A 20,097-nucleotide genomic window follows, 5' to 3' on the forward strand; every position below is an offset into this window, starting at 1 on the left:
TAGCTTTACAATAAAATTCATTTTATTAAGATAGAAGCATTTTTTTCCTTGCTTGTAAACACATCATCATCATTGATACACCTGTCTTACACACTCTCCATGTACTATGAGAAATGCCACTTGAATGCTACCTGAAAATTTACTGATTTACAGAAAAAAGGAGAGTGTCTTTTGTATGTAATACTGAAAAATGAAATTATTGGATCAAACTTGGGGTTGGGGAAATGCTAATTTTTATTTAATATAGCAAAGGAGTCGTTCCTAGATAGATGACTAGATAATCAACTCTAGATTGTCTAAGAGAGCAGATATACTCCAAAAGGCATTGCCGGAGTTAACATTTAAAATATAAATATTCATTTTGTCCTAGGGTGTTAATAGGGTATCAAGTTTTCCAATAATAAAAGTAAAAAAGAGTTTCTAATAAACACTGTCAACCAGTATTTACTGTTGAATTTAATTTGCATATAAATCATATTTAAAGCAGTGAGGTACACACAAACTATAGTCCATCTTGGCAAGAATAGTAATGGTCAGTCAGGGAAATAACTTTATAATATTATAATCTTGTAAAAAGTGTTTTATGATTTAATAGAAGAAACAAGTCCTTTCCTTCTTTTTTCACTGCTGTCTCATTTGTCCTTTCTTCTTTCATCATTATTATTTACAATATTTGTTATGTCTTAGCTCTCTGGAAAGTTCTTGTGGGAGGATTTTCCCTATATTATTATCCTACATTATTGCTTTATTACATTTAAAAATAAAAACATAAAATGTTAAGTGTGGAACATGAAATTAAAACATCTGCAAATCATGTAGAAAAAAAGACATTTTAGGAGCATTAAAAAAAGTTTTCTTTTGGTATTAAGTGGTCAGAGAGGTTACAGCCTTACACTTTAAAAGCATTTAATTCAAAGCTGAAGTGAAATGGTATTAGTGAAAGGATTAACACCAAAATGGCAAAGCTTACTTCTACGTGCTGCCTGTCCTGGGAATGTTTTCAGATAAAAATGATAGATGACAATCAGATTGTGGAAAGTTTGAGCACTAGGCAAAGTGACTTTGATTTTATAATGTAAGCAAGGGAAACTCATTTAATCATTTTCTTCCTTTTCTACTTTTTTTTTTGGCCATATGGGTAATACCAACTAAATCCAAATATCTTTAATTTTCTCACTGAAAACCAGAAGAGAGATGAGAAGAAGAGATCTTCCAGTCTGAAGGGAGTTTGACTTCTCCTTGGTTCCATTCTGACGTGACGCTCTGGAAAAGCCAATCTAAATACTTCTTGTATTTGTCATAGTATAGCATGCAACTTTTTTTTACCTATATATCTGGACAACACTGCATGCAAATAATTTCATCATTAAAATAACAGGCCAGGAATGGATATGTGTGTGTGTGCAAAATGTCAATCAACTAGTTTTAGCTGCTACCTGCACAATTGATTTTTCTGTCCTATTGGATGACATCCATAAAGAAAATAAATATATTTTAATAGTATTAAGCTACATGCCTGATCCTATTTCCATAAATCACTTTCATCAATATTTATAGCTCTGCATTTAAATGAATTGGCCATGTTCTAGTAAAAGAAAATGTAGAACATTGCTACCTAATAAGGTGCTTTAATTTTATAATTGGGTCCCTTTTTTTAAAGATTTTTACCATAAAGTATTCAATTTTATTATGTGCTTTTTTAAAAAATAAATTAGGCTACTTAGAATGGGATAGCCAGATAATGGCTTCTATATACTCATTTGTTTATTCATGAGGTATTTTAGACCTATTATATGTAAAATACTGCCTAAGAGCTGTGAATGCATGCTGCATAGAACAAGCTCAGTTTCTATCCTCATGGATTCCTTTTATTCTATAAACTGCTCTCTTATACTTCTATTGTTCTGAATATGTATGTATTGAATTATTATATTTTTCAGGAAAAATAACTTGGGTTTCAATGTGATTTTTCTTCTTTTCACTTAGAGATTGTTAAAAATTCTGCTGTTAGCTATAATGTAAATCAAAAATAGAAAAAATCTTTTAAATAATCACTTCTCAATCAATATATCTCTACATTAAGAGTTCTGGGTAGTAGTTTATATCTTTAATTTTCTTCTTTTATGCCTATTAGTTCCCTGGATTTCCATGTATTGTAGTTCTACTATAAAATTATAAAATATTTTCTGTGTCAGCTTTTTTCCTACTTTTCTCCTCCTACAAAGTAACACAACAATTACAATAAATATCCTGCTATTACTACTATTAAATTCCCTAATCTTTTCCATCAAAGTCTCTAGTTTGTTAAATTGAAAGAGTATTTTCCAACAACTTATGGAGTGATCATAAACTGTTTGACAGAAATTACTTATTCTAGGTTTTAAAGAAGCTGCCAACCTTAACCAGTGATTCCCTAATTCTATCCAGGATGCTCTTGTACAGAAATCCAATCTTACTTGGGCATGAATGAATGTGATAAGTCATTGAGGATTAGGGCAACAAAGTGACTCATCTGTCAAGTGAACTCTCTTATGGTTCCTCTTCATTTCTTCATATAATGTGACATTACTTTTCTAACTATGTGTCCAAATATTTACATCATAGACCAAAGGGCTTTTTGTTTTAATTCACAGAATTTTTGCTTAACCTACTTCTACTCTGTCAACTCTATGGATTTCATTGTTGAATCTCTATTTGGACTAATATGATTTTATAATGATTTTCTCCCAATTATATATTCTTTGGTATCAAAGAAGAGGTGAAGTCCTCATCTGGGAAATTAGTGATCCCATGAGCTTCTTCATACCTCTCATTGCTCAACTCGTAACTGTGGATGATATATGTAATTTATGCCCCAACTCAGTAGTTCTCAAAACACATCTAGTTCCTCAGATCTTCCACAGATCATGGAATCCTTTGCAATGCCCCATGAATGGTATAAAATCTCAAAATAATGCTCCTTGAGTTAATACTAATTTGAATGGGTTAGCATTTGTTGATAACAACCCTTCTCTGTGGGCTGGATCCCATCAGATCTAAATATCGAATCTACTTTATGGGGAGGGAGATGGTGAGGAAGGGAAGACTGAGCCAAATTTGGCAGGGAAATCCCTCTTAGGAGTATAGAAGTGGAAGATGAATTTTTGCATCAACATTATTCTTCTCAGTTTCCCTAGATCCAAATAACTAGGTGATTCCTATAACTACTGACTTAATGTTACAGAGTAATTCCTGAAATGATAGCTGCTGTTTTGGAAATCTCAGCTAGTCATAGGACCAGAATCTTCTACATGAATATTTTTGCACTACAGACCACCTGACTTTGGGAGCAGACAAGATTTGGATTAGTGAGCCTGATTCAATAATCACACAGCTTAGAGAGAGCCACCTAAAATCATGGGAATATCTGAAAACTTGCAGAGCAAGAAATATTTCTTTTATTTCTGAATATACTGGAAGGTGGAGGAGAATAAGCTTGAAGATCTGAGAGCAGACTATAAGTGGGATGCCTTTATACATTCTGCAATTTAGAGAAAAGGCAGTCTTCCAAGACAAACTACATCAGAATTTATTAACTCCATAAAGTGAAAATGGAAGCAAAAGAAGTCCAGTATCTAAATAAAATCTGAGACAGGCCTTTGTGGCTACAGAGAAATTCTGAGATGGGAGTATAATGGCAAAAAAGTAATTATATTTGGTGCCTCATGATTTTGCCTGGTCTTAAATTCCCTTCTGAGTGAACAAATCAGCTTTGACCTGAGCATAACCACCAGTATGCATCTCCACATAGCTTGGTTGATAAGAGTTGACCCCATCATGTCCAAAGAGCCTTTGCCATTTCTCTCGTTTTTATAGCATAATTTACTGGCAAGCTGTGTGTCGCCATACAACTTGGATATAAGAGCTGCCCTCAGTTTTGCTAAACAGCCCTTGCTGCTTCTTTTTTTACTCCATATTGTTTAAAACTGTTAATCTCCACTATTTCTGAGAAAGCCTTATGCTTTCCTTCCTAGTCACAATAAAGGCAAGAGCTAGGACCCACATATACTCTTCTCCATCCTCCACCTCAGACCCTTGCTGGAGCATGGTTTAGATAAGCTCAGGGCCCCTGGGCTGCCCTCATTCTCTTCTCTTTCCCTCCAGGGCCTCTGATGTAACAGAGTTGTCTTTTCATGCATTACTGGCTTGCAGACTATGTGGTTGGACTGGATTACCTGAAGAAATTCCACATAGCATCCAAACACAGGGAGATGATTCAGAGATTTTTGTGCTTCATATTTTCATTACCCACTTCAAAATGCTGGTTTAATATTGGCTATTCTTTCTTAGGTTCAGATGAGCTGGATACCCAACAAATGGAAGCCAAAGTGGGACTACAAGCCCAAATCTAGGTGAAAGGGAAACAGATGGCAATATCCTAAAGATAAAGCCCAGGCAGGGGAGCCATGAAGGTTGGAATATAAGCTCCTAGGAAATTAAATAACACAGAATGTCAAGATTAGAGTGAGGAGAAGAAGACAGTAATCTTGAACTCACCAGACATTTATGCCATACAGATATATTAAACTCAATTGAATTTTTTAAAAAAAATCTTCATAATTGGAGTGAGGAAGCACATACAAATCAGTACATTAAATTATCTTGCTGGTGAACATGAGTTCTCTTATAGAACTATGAAAAAAATACATCCTTTTTTTGCACACCTGAGTTTTGACTGTGGATTGTACACCATGTTTTCCACAATTTGGCCTGGGGTAAGTATTTTCTTTTGAATTTTCCCTCCAATTGCTTTTCATTTAATTTCCATAGAAACTCAGCATCTTCAGGTCTCATGTTATGTTGGCTATAGCACTGCAGCTTGGCCCGGTTCCTCTCAAAAAAAAAATAAGCAAATATATTCTAGACCTGTCTCGTCCTTTATAATGATTACATTCAATTATGTGGCTCTTGAGAATTTTAAAGGTCTCTAATAAGGACAAGGAGCCAAAGTAATTTTATTTAATATCTCACATTTCCAATTTCATTTAAAAATTGAGGCAGCTTAAAATAATTTCATTACTCACAAATTAATTCTTTGGATAGGACTACATTTTCTTTTCACAGTTGCATTTTTCATGACAATGATTGTTGTATTGTGGCGTGAGCCTGTGGTACTGTGTGTAGTAAGTATCAATGGGTTGATTCCATTCAAATATTGATGTCTATGCACTAATGTTTGCATCATTACAAAAGGTATTGTGATATGTTTATTTTAATCTTTTATGTACACAGTATGAGTTGCTATGGAACTTTTTAAATTGTAATTTTAAATGGAATCAAAATATCAAAATTCTAGTTATAGATGAGGGGCACATTAATTTTTAAATGAGGGCATACTACTGTTTCAGAATGAACTGAAGATGCAGAAGCTATTACTATGATGAGAACAGTATAGAAAAAAGATATCAAGATATATATACTATTAATTTCACAATGAGTAGCAAATGTAATATATTAGGCAGGGTAAAATGAAACAGCTGCTTGCTTACTGCCTAAAGTAACTTTACAGATAATGAAGTAGACACTGTTGAGACATTTCTTGTAAATAAATATTAATTTGAAAAATATTTCCTTCCAAAAGTAAAAAATAATTGACCAAATTAGACACCTGCAATCAGAATTAAATTTTAAACAAAGATTTTTAAATGATATTTAACAAGAGTTGACTGTGTAACTTCAGCTAATTACTAAGTGGTTTGATCCTTACATAAAATAAAACTATTTTTGGTGGAAGGTGATAAAATAAATTATTATTTTATTATTTTAGTTTATGTATTTTACAATAGGGAAAAAAATCTTCAATTAAGCTGCAGACAATTGTCCATATAATAAAAGATCTTTCCAACAACATCTGTGACCAATTGATTCAAAAGATTTGCAACTACTTTTATTTAGCTTCAGATTAATTATCGAAGAGGCATTGCTCAATTAATTCTTTGCATACACATTGTCTCAAATTTCATCCAAAAATGAAAAAACGTCAGCTTTCAGCCTGAAAATTGAGTTCATGGCATAGATATTTTAGTTATCTATTACAGTTTTCAAATAAAACTCATGCGGATAAGAAAAAAGTGTTTTTTATATTATGATAGGTGGGACTTCAGCTATCCTATATTTTAAATATCTGGATTATTGTGATTTTAGTACAAACAAGTGTCTAGGATACAAACTGAAATTTTTCCTGTGCAGTTTTCTGAAGCAGATTCTCTGGAAAGTGTCATGGGTACAGTTTTCAAAAGCAGTTACAAATGCAGTACATATTCATGTATACTGTAAATCACCACTAGTTTATGGAACTGTTGAAAGCAATTGAACGTAATGATGTTCTTTGCCAAATCTCTTTGGTTTACTTATAGAAGAGTATTACAATGATATACTGTAGTGTTAACTATGATTCTAGATTTTCTTGGGGAAAAAAAAAGATGCTTACTAAATATTTAGCAATCATGGATAAAATTAAGTATTTATATTTTCTCATAATATCTTTTAGCTTGGATTATAAACAAGCTAAGTTTAAAGTTCCAAAGAAAAGCAAAAATTATTTATTAGCATCTAAAATAATTCCACTATGTAATTTACAAAGTCCAGTGCAAAATTAAAATGTGCGCTTACTTGCTAAAAAATTATGAAGAATTTCAACATTAACAACAGACAATTAAACCAGGTAGGCCATTGCCCTCGGGCAACTGCACAGGTCCCACACCTACAAAGTTGGATCTCCTGGGGAGGAATAAGAAGTTATGTTGGAATTTTCACAATATAAATCAATAATAATGATTTTTCCCATTTTTCTAACACGAATTGATCAGCAGATGATACTCACTGTCATCAATATTATGTACATTATACACAATGTTATGTAGCTGCAAAAACTACAAAAAAATTTGTATCATACTTTTTTGATGTTGATAATTCATAATTGTTTTGCATTTTATCCAATATTCTTATATATGATGTTAATCATACTGAGTTGACACATGACAATGCATTTCCTTACTCTGTGTAGAAGACATTTTGAAACTTATATTCTTTTGCTTCAAAGTTAAACGAGTTTTTTCAAAAAAGATGAACCAGTTTTTCAAACAGAGATCATTGAAGGAAAATGATATTTCTACACTTAATTTAATTATTGGAGAATATCTTGGTATATAAATGAGACTGTGTATCTACTTTTTAAACTATGACCCCTGTACTAGATAACATATAGTATTTTCAAGTATCTCAGGTGAAAAGTGTATGTGCTTATGGAAATGTGGCATAAATGTAAAAAGTTCACCAGATTTCAAATATGTATGAAAAAACCAATGAATATAAATTATCTCATCAATAAGTTTATAGTGATTATAATTTGAAAAGACATTTAAAATTTATTGAATTAAATAATCATAACATTAAATTTAGTCAAACTTGTTCTTCTTACTTTTTTAAATGGAGCTTTCTTGAAAAGTTAAATTTGCATATCCAGCCCACATTATATTTCTTTTGTGCAACACTGCTGTAATGTTTTCATTTTTGTAGCAGTCACATAATGATTATTTATGATAACTGTATTATATTTCCTTTTTTTCCTCAAATTAAGTGTTGGAAAACTATGGTCCATGAAACATCCATTCCACCACCTCTTTTTGTAAGTAAGGTTTCATTAGAACACCATTACATCATCCATTTGCTTATGCATTGTCAATGGCTCCTTTTGCAATAAAATGACATAGTTAACTCATTGCCATGGGGATCTATGGCACACAAAGCAAATATTCACGTGTGACTTTTTAAAGAAAAAGGGTTTCTTGACTTCTGATCTAGATGATATATAGTACTTTTCTTTAGGGTATTTTGTCATTGATAGCGAACTTAGAGGAAGAACATAGGCATGGAAGCATTCAATAGCATAAGATCTTGAAAGTTCATAAAGAACATGAGATTGTACCAAAAACCTTTTGTATTAACAGAAATCCTTGTGAATATAGCAGTGACAAGATGGTAACACAACTTTCCAAAACTCCGCTAATTAACACAGAATCAGAGAATGCTACGATTGAAGGAAAAAATGTGATTTCTGAAAAGAAAAAGGGCAGTGCATCCTTTTCTCTATGTAAGTTTTATTCAGAATGTCCATTTCAAAACTGAATTTGAGATAGTAGTAATCTTAATTAGTCCCACGATGTTACAGCTAAGTGTCACAATATCAATAAAAGTTTTCTAACAGTCAAAAAACAAACTGGTCTAAATAAGATCCCAGAAGTCCTGGTTATAGAAAAGGGCATCCTGAAATAATAATATTATAATTGACTTTCTGTGTGACCCTAAAAGTGAGTTAGAAACCAATAGTCACAAAGTGTAGCAATTTAGAATATGACTCAACAAAGCACTAAAACTCTTTTAATTGCCTTTAAAAAATGGGTTATTAGAAGGGTTAGTAAAGTCCTGAAAGCAATTGCCAATATGTTGTTAATGGCTTGAAATATCTGCTAACAATTTTATATCATGACATCTTAAAATCACTTAGCAACTAGACATTTAAAAAAATTCTGACCTATTACTTCAAAAAGTTGTTTTTTATTTTTACCCATTTAGTGTGCTAAATATGATGGCTACCCAATTTTGAGACTATTAAATGATGTATGGGAAAGTACTTTGTTGAAATGATTATGTTAATATACACAATCAATAATTTACTGTTATGGGTAAGGTATTGTCAAAGGTTATTGCTTAAAAGTAGCAGTTTATTTCTGGAGAATTTACTGGCTTTAATTCAACTAAATAGTTGGTAATTATGCCCAGGTGGTTGACTGCTCATGGTATCATTTATTAGTTAGTTTCTGATGTGTATGGAACAAATAACTTTTATTGTAGATTTTGTGATATGTGTGGAATTGTTTTTTCTTAAAAAAGAGCATTAAATTCCTGAGTTAATGTTTGGAAAAAGTGGGGATGGTTAAGATGGATAAAGGAGATATTTAAGAATTTCACAAGAATATTTTGCTGGTGTCTTTGCATTAGGGACCGGGAACTGGGGAAAATCAGTTCAAGTTATTTCCAACATGGGCCGAGAATGTGTAATGAATTCTCAATAAGAAGCCTGGTTAAAACTTAAAAGAAAATATTTCCAGTTGTTGCTGAAAAATATGAATTCAGAATTCTCAAAAATTCCTGTTTAGCTTCATCTTAATATCATTAATAATTATGATGATAATGATGATTCAACTTGCTAGAATGTGAACTGAATAATAAAAATTATCTGTGCTAGTTTGAAAGGATGTATGTCCCTTAGAAAAGCCATGTTTTAATCTAAATCCCATTTCATATAGGCAGAATAACTCCTATTCAATACTGCATGTTTGAAACTGTAATCAGATCATCTCCCTGAAGATATGATTTAATCAAGAGTGGTTGTTAAACTGAATTAGGTGACGACATGTCTCCACCCATTTGGGTGGGTCTTGATAAGTTTCTGGAGTCCTATAAAAAAGGAAACATTTTGGAGAATGAAGGAAATTTGGAGAGAGCAGAGAATGCTGCAGCACCACCAAGCAGAGAGTCCATGAGACAGTGACCTATGTAGATGAAGAAGGAGCTTCATGAAACTGGAAGCCAGGAGAGAAAGCTAACAAATGATGCCATATTTGCCATGTGCCCTTCCAGATGACAGAGGAACCCTGACCATGTTCACCATGTGCCCTTCCAGATGAGAAGCCCTGACTATGTTCGCCATGTGCCTTCTCACTTGAGAGAGAAACCCTGAACTTGATCAGCCTTCTTGAACCAAGGTATCTTTCCCTGGATGGATGCCTTTAATTGGGCATGTCTATAGACTTGTTTTAATTGGGACGTTTTCTTGGCCTTAGAACTGTAAACTAGCAACTTATTAAATTCCCCCTTTTAGAAGCCATTTTGTTTCTGGTGTATTGCATTCCAGCAGCTAACAAACTAGAACAATATCTATAGTTATAGCCATTTAAAAGTAGCTATGCTGGATGGAACCTATTAAATATCACAATTAAGATTATGTGTCCATTGGGATACTCAGATTTCTATGAAGATTTCTTATTGCACAATCCAGATCTTTTGAGCAAAGGACCTGACAATCTTCTCAAGGATACTTGAATAGCAAATGTGCTATTTCCTTACTAAACTATACTGAAGTTAAGAAACAGGTTTAATTTGTCTTTGGGACTCATAACATTGCTGGGCATAGCAAATACATCAAAAATATCTTTGGACGAGAACAACAGCACCTCTCTTTATGGCAGAGGGCAGATATATTTGTAGCACAGATAGAGAACTTCTCCATTCTGAAAACATTATATGATTGTAAAATCATGCACCTTTCTGGAGAAGATGTTCTCATATTCCAGAGTAACTCTCTCTCTCTTTCTCCCATCTTCCCCCTTAACTTTCCAATAATGTCTCAGTTCTATGGCATCTTTATATAATTCAAAGAGTAGAAAACAATCAATGAACAAAGGGGATCCTTTCATTACCTGGGCTCAAAGTGGGGAATTCAGATTTTAAGACAGCCTGAAGACCTGAAGAGTGATGAGACAAGCTAAAATTATCCCAAAACCTAGCTATTATGGGAGAAAGTATGGAAAATGTGCAACCCTTTCAGTGAACCTGATAGTACATTTGGAAGCTACTTAAGTATTTGCTGATTTTCAGGGATGATTCAATATAAACCATCAGCTCAAAAAATGATAAAAGTTAGAAAAAATGCACTTTGTCATTCATTTTTGTCTCTTCAGTGTTTGCTACCCTTATTGAGTGTGTTTTTTTAATTCTTTATATATATATATATATATATATATATATATATATATATATATATATTGCATGAAGGGCAATGTCTATATAAAGTACTAATTGTGGAAATAAAGATTTTAGTTAAGATTTTTTGTTGAATGATACAATTTTAAATCAATATAATTTTTCTTTCATCTTCTGTTTTTTTTGCACTTAAATGAAAGTAGTTATCACAATATTTTTAACTTACAGAAAGCTCTTACACTCTGAAGACAAAATTGAAAAGTAAACTGTCTTGGAAACTAAAGAATTTCATAGTATTCTGAACATATTAATACATTTTTCATAAGCACTAATATAAAAAATTTGATTTCATTATAGTATTATTTGCTATGCAGGTTTATATTAAGCATATTAATTTAACTCTACTTATCCTTTGAAACACATGTAAAAATTTTTTATACACTATTAGAAGTTACTTATTCTTCTATGTAAAAATATGTAAAAGGTTGTTAGATATTTTTATTTACATTATTTTGTAAGTGTGCACATTAAGTTATAATTATTTTGCAGGAAACTATTTGCACCTCCTTTTAAAGTTATTTTTAAAATTTTCCTGAAATGAAATGCACTTCACTGCTGATCATAATTGGTTGATTTACCCTTCCCAGTACTTCTGTGATTCAACAGATGGTTAATATGGATACAAATCATTGTACCCTGAAACCTATGCGTCATCTCTATTAGTGGGGATTAATTTCAGAAGTTAGTAGCATAAATATTTCAAATTAAAGTTGCTTAAAAATATATTTATTTTCTCTTAACTACAAGAAATCCTCTTACAGTATATCTACAAATGGCATGACGTTTTCTGGAGTTAGAGCACAAAGGTATGTTCATTTCATGCTCCATGACTTTTACTCATGACTTCCATTGCCCAAGTCACCTCATGAACAAAGATGGTGATGGAACTACAGGTATGAAGTCTACATTTTAATAAGGAGGAAAGAAGATAGGAGAAGGAAGGAAATCACTTTTTAAAAGACATTGCTGAAAGTTTTACACAATACTGTACTTATAAACTATCAGCCTAAATATATAAATATGGCTTAGCTAGCTGTATGGAGGATTTGGAAAGTACATGATTTCTTTCAGGCAGTAGTGTGTCCTGATAAATCTCAGATGCTTGAAGGAGAGTTACAGAGAGGTAATAGAGATAGAAAAATAAACACTGTGAGGAAAAAAAGAAGATTCTAGAACAGTAAACTTTTTTGGCCACTTCATGTCCATATGCAACTTTCTTTCCTATAATAGTACACACTAAAAACATAATTCAAAAGAACTATCTCACCAAAAACATAATTCAAAAGAATTATCCAATTACTTTATATATCACAAAGTTTATTCCCTTTGGTGACATACAGACCTCTCTATCAGCTCCAGATATAACTGATTATTCATGGTCCTGCACTATCTGACAAAAGATTCACTCAAGTAACAGTAATTAATATGATGTAATATCAACCAGAGACAGACAAATAGAAAAGCAAAGACATGTTAAAAGACCTTAGTATGTTGTTTTGGTTTACTAAGCTGCTCAAAGCAAATGCCATGAAATGGATTTGCTTAAACAATGGGAATTTCTTGGGATATAAATTTTAGGTTAGGAAAAATATCAAAATTAAGGCATCATCAGGGTGATGTTTTCTTCCCAAAGTCTGGCTGCTAGTATTCTTTGGCTCCTCTGCCACCGGGCAAGGCACGTGGCAGGGTCTTCTAATCTCTCCTTTCTCTTCCAGGATTTAAAAAATTTCAACTTCTTGCTGGTATCGTTTTTTCTCTCTCTGAATTCATTCTGTTTATGAACGACTCCAGTAATAGGATTAAGACCCATCCTGAATGAGGTCAGTTCTTTATTGAAGTAACCTTATAAAAAGGTCCTACTTACCTTTACAATGGGTTCACACCCATAAGGAAGAATTAGATTTAAAAAGATGTTTTTTCTGGTGTGCATACAACTTCAAAGCACCACAGATATGAACCCTCAATGTTTGACAGTGGTATCAAAAGATATCTATTGGGGAAATCACAATTATTTTTAAATTAATTTTGCTAGGTTATTTTTGTATCCATGCAGAAAAGGTGTGGCATTGCAGCTTTGTATCATATGATACACAGAAATAAATCTTCAATTAATGTAGATCTAAGTGTGAAAGATCTAACATTATATTTATACAAATGCCAATCTTCTGACTAACCAAGTTTGATTGATCAAAAGGAGGGTCAGAGAACTGTAGTGGATCAAAATTCTGCCATAGCCAGCATATAATGGATGTCTTACACCACTAATGTAGATGATTCTTTTTTAGAATACTATAACTTCAGACATTTGGTAAATTCTAAGCAAAAGTTCAAGAATTCCTTAGCTCCAAATCCAAACATTAACACTGCTGCCAGATTTAACTATTTCAGAAAAGGTGGGTCACTTTCCTCCCAAGTTGTACTTTTTTATTGCTTTGGCTTTGCAACAGAAAAATCTGTCTCTCTATGGTGACATTATAAATTGAAAGTTTAGGAAGCAGAATATTTTTGATACTATGGTAATTTAAAATTGAAGTATTATGTGGTCAGTATTTGGGAAAAAAATCTCTTTTTTCCAAATAATTTAATAATTGCCAGCAAGTGATTATTAACTACAGATTTTCCAGTATTGCTTTTAATCTTACTTCTTTAGATTATTTGATAGTCTCAATAATAAATTGATTTTGATTCAAGTTCCTTTCACATTTTGTTTGTGCTACCTTTATTATTACTGTTGCTACTTTGAAGTTATTTAATAATCTAAAAATATATGCTAAAATGACATTTTTTATGCTCATTTATTTCAAGTGAATTGTATACCCTTCGTATTATTAACTAACAGCACAATTAGATTGATAAGAAAACCATTATTGAGATTAGCTTCCAGCAGAACAGCATAAAGAAATCTGATGAACCACTTCTCATTGAAGCAGGTAAAAATTGTTTTTGAAACAACCATTGACCGTCTCAGGAAATGAACAACTTCCACCACCGCCTTTTCCAGCTTAGCAAGGCAGGCACTCCACTCCAGAGTGCTGCAGCCAAGAACCTGGGGATTCCTCTCTCCACCAGTCCACAGTTGGAGAGCTTTCTTCTTCAGAAGAGCCAGACAGCAGTGGTCCCATTCTGCTCCCAGAAACCTGTCAATTCCAGTCACGTGTAGTTGAACAGTGAAGATTTTTTTCTTCCGCCCAGCTCCCTCTCATGTAAGGGGCTCTACTTGTGTGCATCATATTGGGGATACTGATACCCCAGGCTCTTGTCCCCAGACTCCTGTGGTAATACTAGTTCTATGCCAGGATAAACAAGCCAGGAGATTCTCTTGATGCAGCTTTTCCCTCCATTGAGTGATCAGCAACTAGAACAGGGTTTTCTCAGAGAGATATTTGCCATTGTCTCCACTCCCAGTTCTAAGCCTTGGCTGAAAGATTTAGCCTGCAGGGAGAAGCAGGTTGCAATTCAGATCTTAATCTCTTGCTAAAGCAACCAAGTTCATTTGCAACAGACCAAGGAAACATTCCGAACTCAAGGCGCTCTCAAGAAGAGTGGAGATTGTAATGAAAAGTAATTCAAAAGAGTTAGTGGAATTAATGTAGCCTATATGGAACAGTTACTTTGCAAGAGAAAACTGGGGTATAAGAAATCTTGGAGGAGCCCTCTGGAGTTAGAGCAAACACTGTCCTCAGAAACCATTCCTTCAAAGGAGCCATGGTTTAATTTAATTAGTTTGTAGAGTAGTTTTGCCCCCTGACATCATTGAAAATATTAGAACAACCAGTAAACAACAGATGTAGTTTAAAAGCTGGTTTTGTCAGGGAAAGAGAGGAAGAGAGCCCAACAATATCCTGCCATTGCTAGATGACTACGGGTGTACTCCAGCTACACCACAACAAGGAGCAACATTAAAGGAATGATGCTGGGTGGGGAGGACCTCACTAAAATAAACCAGTCACTAAGCAAGTAAACAGGCAAATAGCAGCAACACGCCCCACAATGGGGCATTATCCAGAAGTTCTGCAGTATATTATGAAGCATGCAAAGAAAAAGGAAAGTATGATGTATACACCAGGAAAAAACAACAAGAAGACAATAGAAACCACATGTTAAAGTAGCTGGGTGTCAGATTTAATAGCAAAAGACTTCAAGACAGACATTATAAATACACTCAAATAACTAATAGAAAGTACATTTTAAAAAGTAAAGAAAATATGATGACAACGTCACATCAAATAGAGAATATCAATAAAAAGAAAGACATCAGAAAATGACACAAAATGGAAATTTGAGAATTGAAAAATTACAATAACTGAAATGAAAAATTTACCAGAAGAGCACAGAAATAGATTTGAGTTGGTAGAAGAAATTATGAACAAAAACTTAAAGATAGATCAATTGAAATTATTCAAGCCAAACAATAGAAAGCAGTATGAAGATTGAAAATTAAAAGTGTACAAGCCTCAGTAAAATATAGAGTATCATGAAATGCACCAACAAATGCACAATAGGAGAAGAGGAGAGGAGAGAGAAAAAGGAGAAAAATTTTTGAAGAAATAATGTCTGAAAACTTCCAAAATTTATTGAAAAACTGACATAACCAGAAAGGTCAGCAAACTCCAAATAGGATAAACCAAAGAGATTAACAAAAAAATACATCATAGTAAAAATGCTGCAAGTCAAAGACAAGGTCAAAAGCTTTAAAGTGGTAAGAGAAAAATGACTCGTAACTTGAAAGGGAACTTCAATAAGATTAACAGCTAACTTCTCAAACAGAAATAATGGAATCTAGAAGGCAATGGGTTAATATATCCAAAATGCTCAAAGAAAACAACTGCCAACCAAGAATCCTATATAAAGCAAAGTTATCATATAAACATGAAATTGAAATACTTTCTCAGAAAAGCAAAAACAGAAACAATTTGTTGCTAGCAGACCTAACTTGAAAAAAAATACTAAAGGAAGTTCCTCAGGCTGAAAGAAAGTCAGCACAGATGCTAAATCAAATTTAGAGCTAAAAAACAAAAAGCAGTGGTAATGGGAGCTGGCCAATTATAAAAGATAATATCAATGCATACTTTTCTCTTTCCTTCTTTTAACTGATTTAAAAACAAATTTCAGAAACTTGTATATAGATACAGATATAGATGATATTGATATTTATAGATAGAGATACAAACATAAATTGTTGGGCCAATAACATATACAAATTAATGCATATGTCATATTTTTGCAAATAACAGTACAGAGGATATGAGTAGAATCAAGTTGTATTTTCCCAGGAAGATGACTAAAAATGGCAAAATAATCATTACAGCATGTTTTGTTTGGTTTGTAACATAAATAGATCTTAAAAAATACCACAAAAGGGGAGAAGGGCATAGAGTTATATGGGAGCAGTACTTCTACATAACACTGGAATTATACTGGTATAAGTATAAAGCTGATTCTGATGAGATAACATGTATAGGGTAAGCCCTACAGCAAACCATTGAAAATCATCATTAAAGAATTTAAAAATATACATTAGAAAATATTCACTCAAACAAAATAAAGCAATAAAGGAAGAAGAAAACAATAAAAACATGAGACACATAAAAACAAAAAGTAAAATTGCAGCTGAAAATCCAGTTCTATCAATAAAAACATTAAATATGAATGGATGAAAAAACAAATCAAAAGGTAAAGATTCTCAAACTGGTTCAGGGGTCCCAAATAATTCACAAATACACAGGGTAAACCCCAATTGATTTCAAGATCCCGGAGTCATCTATAGATTGGTTGGGTTAAACAATGTGAATTTATCTGCTCACAGTTTTGAGTTTAAAAAAGGTCCAAATCAAGACATCATCAAGGCAATATTTTATTTCTGAAGACCAGCATTCTGAGGCTGGCTGCCAATGAAGCTTGGTTCCTCTGTCAGCTGGCAAGGCACATGGTCATGACCCCTAGTATCTCTCTCCTCTGTGGTATTCCACTGTTTGAATTTCATTCTGCTAATAAAGATCTCCAATAATAAGATTAAGATCCATCCTGACTGATTTGGGCCACATTTTAGCTGAAGCAACCTCAGCAAAAGGTCTTACATACAATAGCTCCCACTTACAGGAATGGATTAAAGAAAAGAATGTTTTTCTGAGATGCATACAGCTTCACACCACCACAAAGACTTAAAGACCAACTTTCAATAACAGATAGAACCAGGTAGATGATCAAAAAGAAAATAAAGGACTTGAAAAACACTATGATCCAACTAGACATAACATCTCTAGAACATTCTACCCCAAAATAACAGAATATATTTTCTTCTCAAGTGTACATGGAACATTTTCCAGACAATATGCTAGGCAATAAAACAAAACTTGTTATATTTGAAATAATGAAAATAATACAAAATATGTTCTCCAACTGTAGTGGGAAAAATGAAAAATCAACAGCAGGAAATAATTTGGGAAACTCACAAAAAGTGGAAATTAAACACAGACTCCTAAATAACGAATAGGTCAAAGAAAAAATCAAAAGATAAATTACAAAATGCCTTGAGATGAATGAAAATGAAGACACAACACGCCAAAACTTATGAATTAAGCTAATGCAATGCTTACTTGTGAAATTTATTATTGTAATTGCCTATACTAAGAAAGAATAAAGATCTCAAATCAATAATCTAACTTTATACCTTAAGACACTGATAAAAAAGAGAACGCTGAAACTAAGGTACACAAAAGGAAAGAAATAAAGAAAACTCCAGGAGAAATTAATGAAATAGAAAACAGAAAACAATAGAGAAAAATCAATGAAACCATGAGATGGTTCTTTGAATTGATCAAGAAAATTGACAAACATTTGGCTAGATTAATCAAGAAAAAAAGACAAAAGACTCAAATTTATAGAGTTAGAAGAAAAAGGGGATATTACCACTGACCTTTCAGAAATTAAAAAGAATTATAAGGGAATAATATGAACAATTGTGTGCCAATTAATTAAATAACTTAGATGAAATGGACAAATCCTTAGAAAGATAAATTACTGAAACTGACTCAAGAAGAAATAGACAGTCTGAATAGACCTATAATAAGTGAAATGATTGATGCAATGATAAAGAAACTACTGCTTAAGAAACCTAGGCTCTGGTGACTTCACATCTGAATTCTTGCAAACCTTTAAAGAAGAAATAATGCCAACTTTCAAATATTTGAATGACCAATAAGCACAAGAAAAGATGCTCAACACCATCAGTCACAAGGGAAATACAAATAAAAAACACAAAGTTATGCAATTTCATGTCTAGTAAGATGTTCAATCTAGAATTTAAAATACTAAATTTGAAAAGAATGTGAAGAACCCTTGTACCCTGATGTGAAATGATACAACCACCTTGGAAAATATTTTGATAGTTCCTCAAACATTAACCACAAAGATGGGATGGGCCATGGTGGCCCAGCAGGCAGAGTTCTCACCTGCCATGCCAGAGACCTGGGTTCAATTCCCAGTGCCTGCCCATGTTTAAAAAAAAAATTGAAAAAGCATTTTCCTTAAATTTGAACATTTCTAGTTTTTAATGTCATTTTGCTTATTAAATATTGCTTGCCCAAATGACTTCCAAATTGCATGAAAGTGTCTGCATGTTTCTTTTTTAAAAGTTCTTTATTAAAAGTGGTTAAGCACAAAAAAAATGCACAGAGATGCCATATAATGCAGCTATCCCATCTCTAGGTATATATCTTATGGATATATTATATCAAGAAAAATGAAAATATGTGTCCATGCAGAAACTTTTACATGAATGTTTAGCAGCATTAGTTATAATAGCCAAAAGATGGAAATAACCAAAACACCCAACAATGGACAGATGAAAAAAGAAAATGGGGCATATCCATTCAATGGAATATTATTTAACCATAATACCAAATGCAATACTGATTCAAGCTATAATTTGGATGAACCTTAAAAACATTATGATGACTAAAGGCAGCCAGTCACATAATAACATATATTCTATTATTCCCTTTATATAAACGTCCAGAATAGGGAAATATAGAGAAATAAAAAACATGCTTGGGTTGAGTATGAGGTATATGGGATTATGGAAGCAATAGGTAAAGGGTATGAGGTTTATTTTGAGGTGATTGAAATGTTCTAAAATTGTAAATTATCTAAAATTGATTGTGGTGTTGCTTGCACATATCTATGTACAGACTAATCAATGATGAATTATATAATTGAAATCAGTGTATTGAATGCTATGTGAAATTATATCCCAATAAAGATGATAAAAATAAGTGATTATTTTCCTGATTTTTCTCTGGAAGGTGTCAAAACAGTGTGCTAAGTTGCAACAGATGCTTCTTTGGAGTAGAGACCTACAACCAAATGACCCTGATGCTGGATTTAGGGTATTTGTACTTAAAAGTGGTGATTTTAAATATATGATTTATAATTGAAATATATTCAAATTACTAATGAAAAATAATATCATGAATTAAAGGAAACCACAGATTATGTTAAGAATAAAAGCAAGGTATAAAATAGCACATACTATATTATTCAACATATAACAAGTTTTAGAACTGGCAATACTAATTTATAAGGTCAGTGGTTGCCTGGTACAAGTGGGGAGTGATCAACACTACTAATGGGCACATAGAGACTTTATTAAGTGATTGAAGAAAATATTCTTTATCTTTGTTGGGGTGGTTGTTACATTGGCATATTTATTTTTAAATTTAAAAGCTTCAATAAAAGTTAGAAAAATACACTTGTCAAAGTGATTTTCTAACTTTATATTTTGTGGTTAACAATTCTGGTGAAATGCTTTTTGTCTATAATCAATAATGTGGAAAATCTTAAGAAAGGCACATCTCATGTTTCGATCCAGACAGTGGAGCACACAAACTTTAAAGAACCAGCACTACTGATCCCCAGGAAGAAATTTTGTGTCACAGCAGGTATCTGAAAACAGTCATCTTCCTCTGCTGTGAGCTACTGTTTAAAATGCGCAGGGGTGTGTTTGCAGAGTTTCAACAAGTCTAAGAATCACAAAATATGGCTATGTTAACACTTAGAAAAATGCCCCTAGCCAGCAAAAGATCTCATCTCCATATAGACATTACTCAAAATATGCCAAAATACCTATATGCACTTAATGTTTTCTGAAAGTGATAGAAAAGAAAGTACTTTTTATTTTAACAATATTTGAATATTTCAGTTGTAATGACTAAGCAACAAAAATAAAATATTAAT

At 32.7% G+C, this 20,097-nt stretch overlaps 1 long non-coding RNA gene across 2 annotated transcripts in view; it reads left to right on the forward strand.

Moving 5' to 3' along the window:
* Window positions 1–20,097, forward strand: part of LOC143666023 (uncharacterized) — a 688,093-nt gene that overhangs the window by 16,651 nt on the left and 651,345 nt on the right. The window contains exon 3 of one of the 2 annotated variants that reach the window (XR_013167318.1): window positions 1,188–1,277. The exons of the other annotated variant lie outside the window; for it this stretch is intronic. This is a non-coding gene — a long non-coding RNA (uncharacterized LOC143666023). Of the gene's footprint in view, window positions 1–1,187; window positions 1,278–20,097 lie in introns of those variants that run through there. 2 annotated transcript variants of the gene reach the window in all.

The sequence above is a fragment of the Tamandua tetradactyla genome, chromosome 22 (genome assembly GCF_023851605.1).
Source record: "Tamandua tetradactyla isolate mTamTet1 chromosome 22, mTamTet1.pri, whole genome shotgun sequence".
NCBI classification, from domain to species: domain Eukaryota; kingdom Metazoa; phylum Chordata; class Mammalia; order Pilosa; family Myrmecophagidae; genus Tamandua; species Tamandua tetradactyla.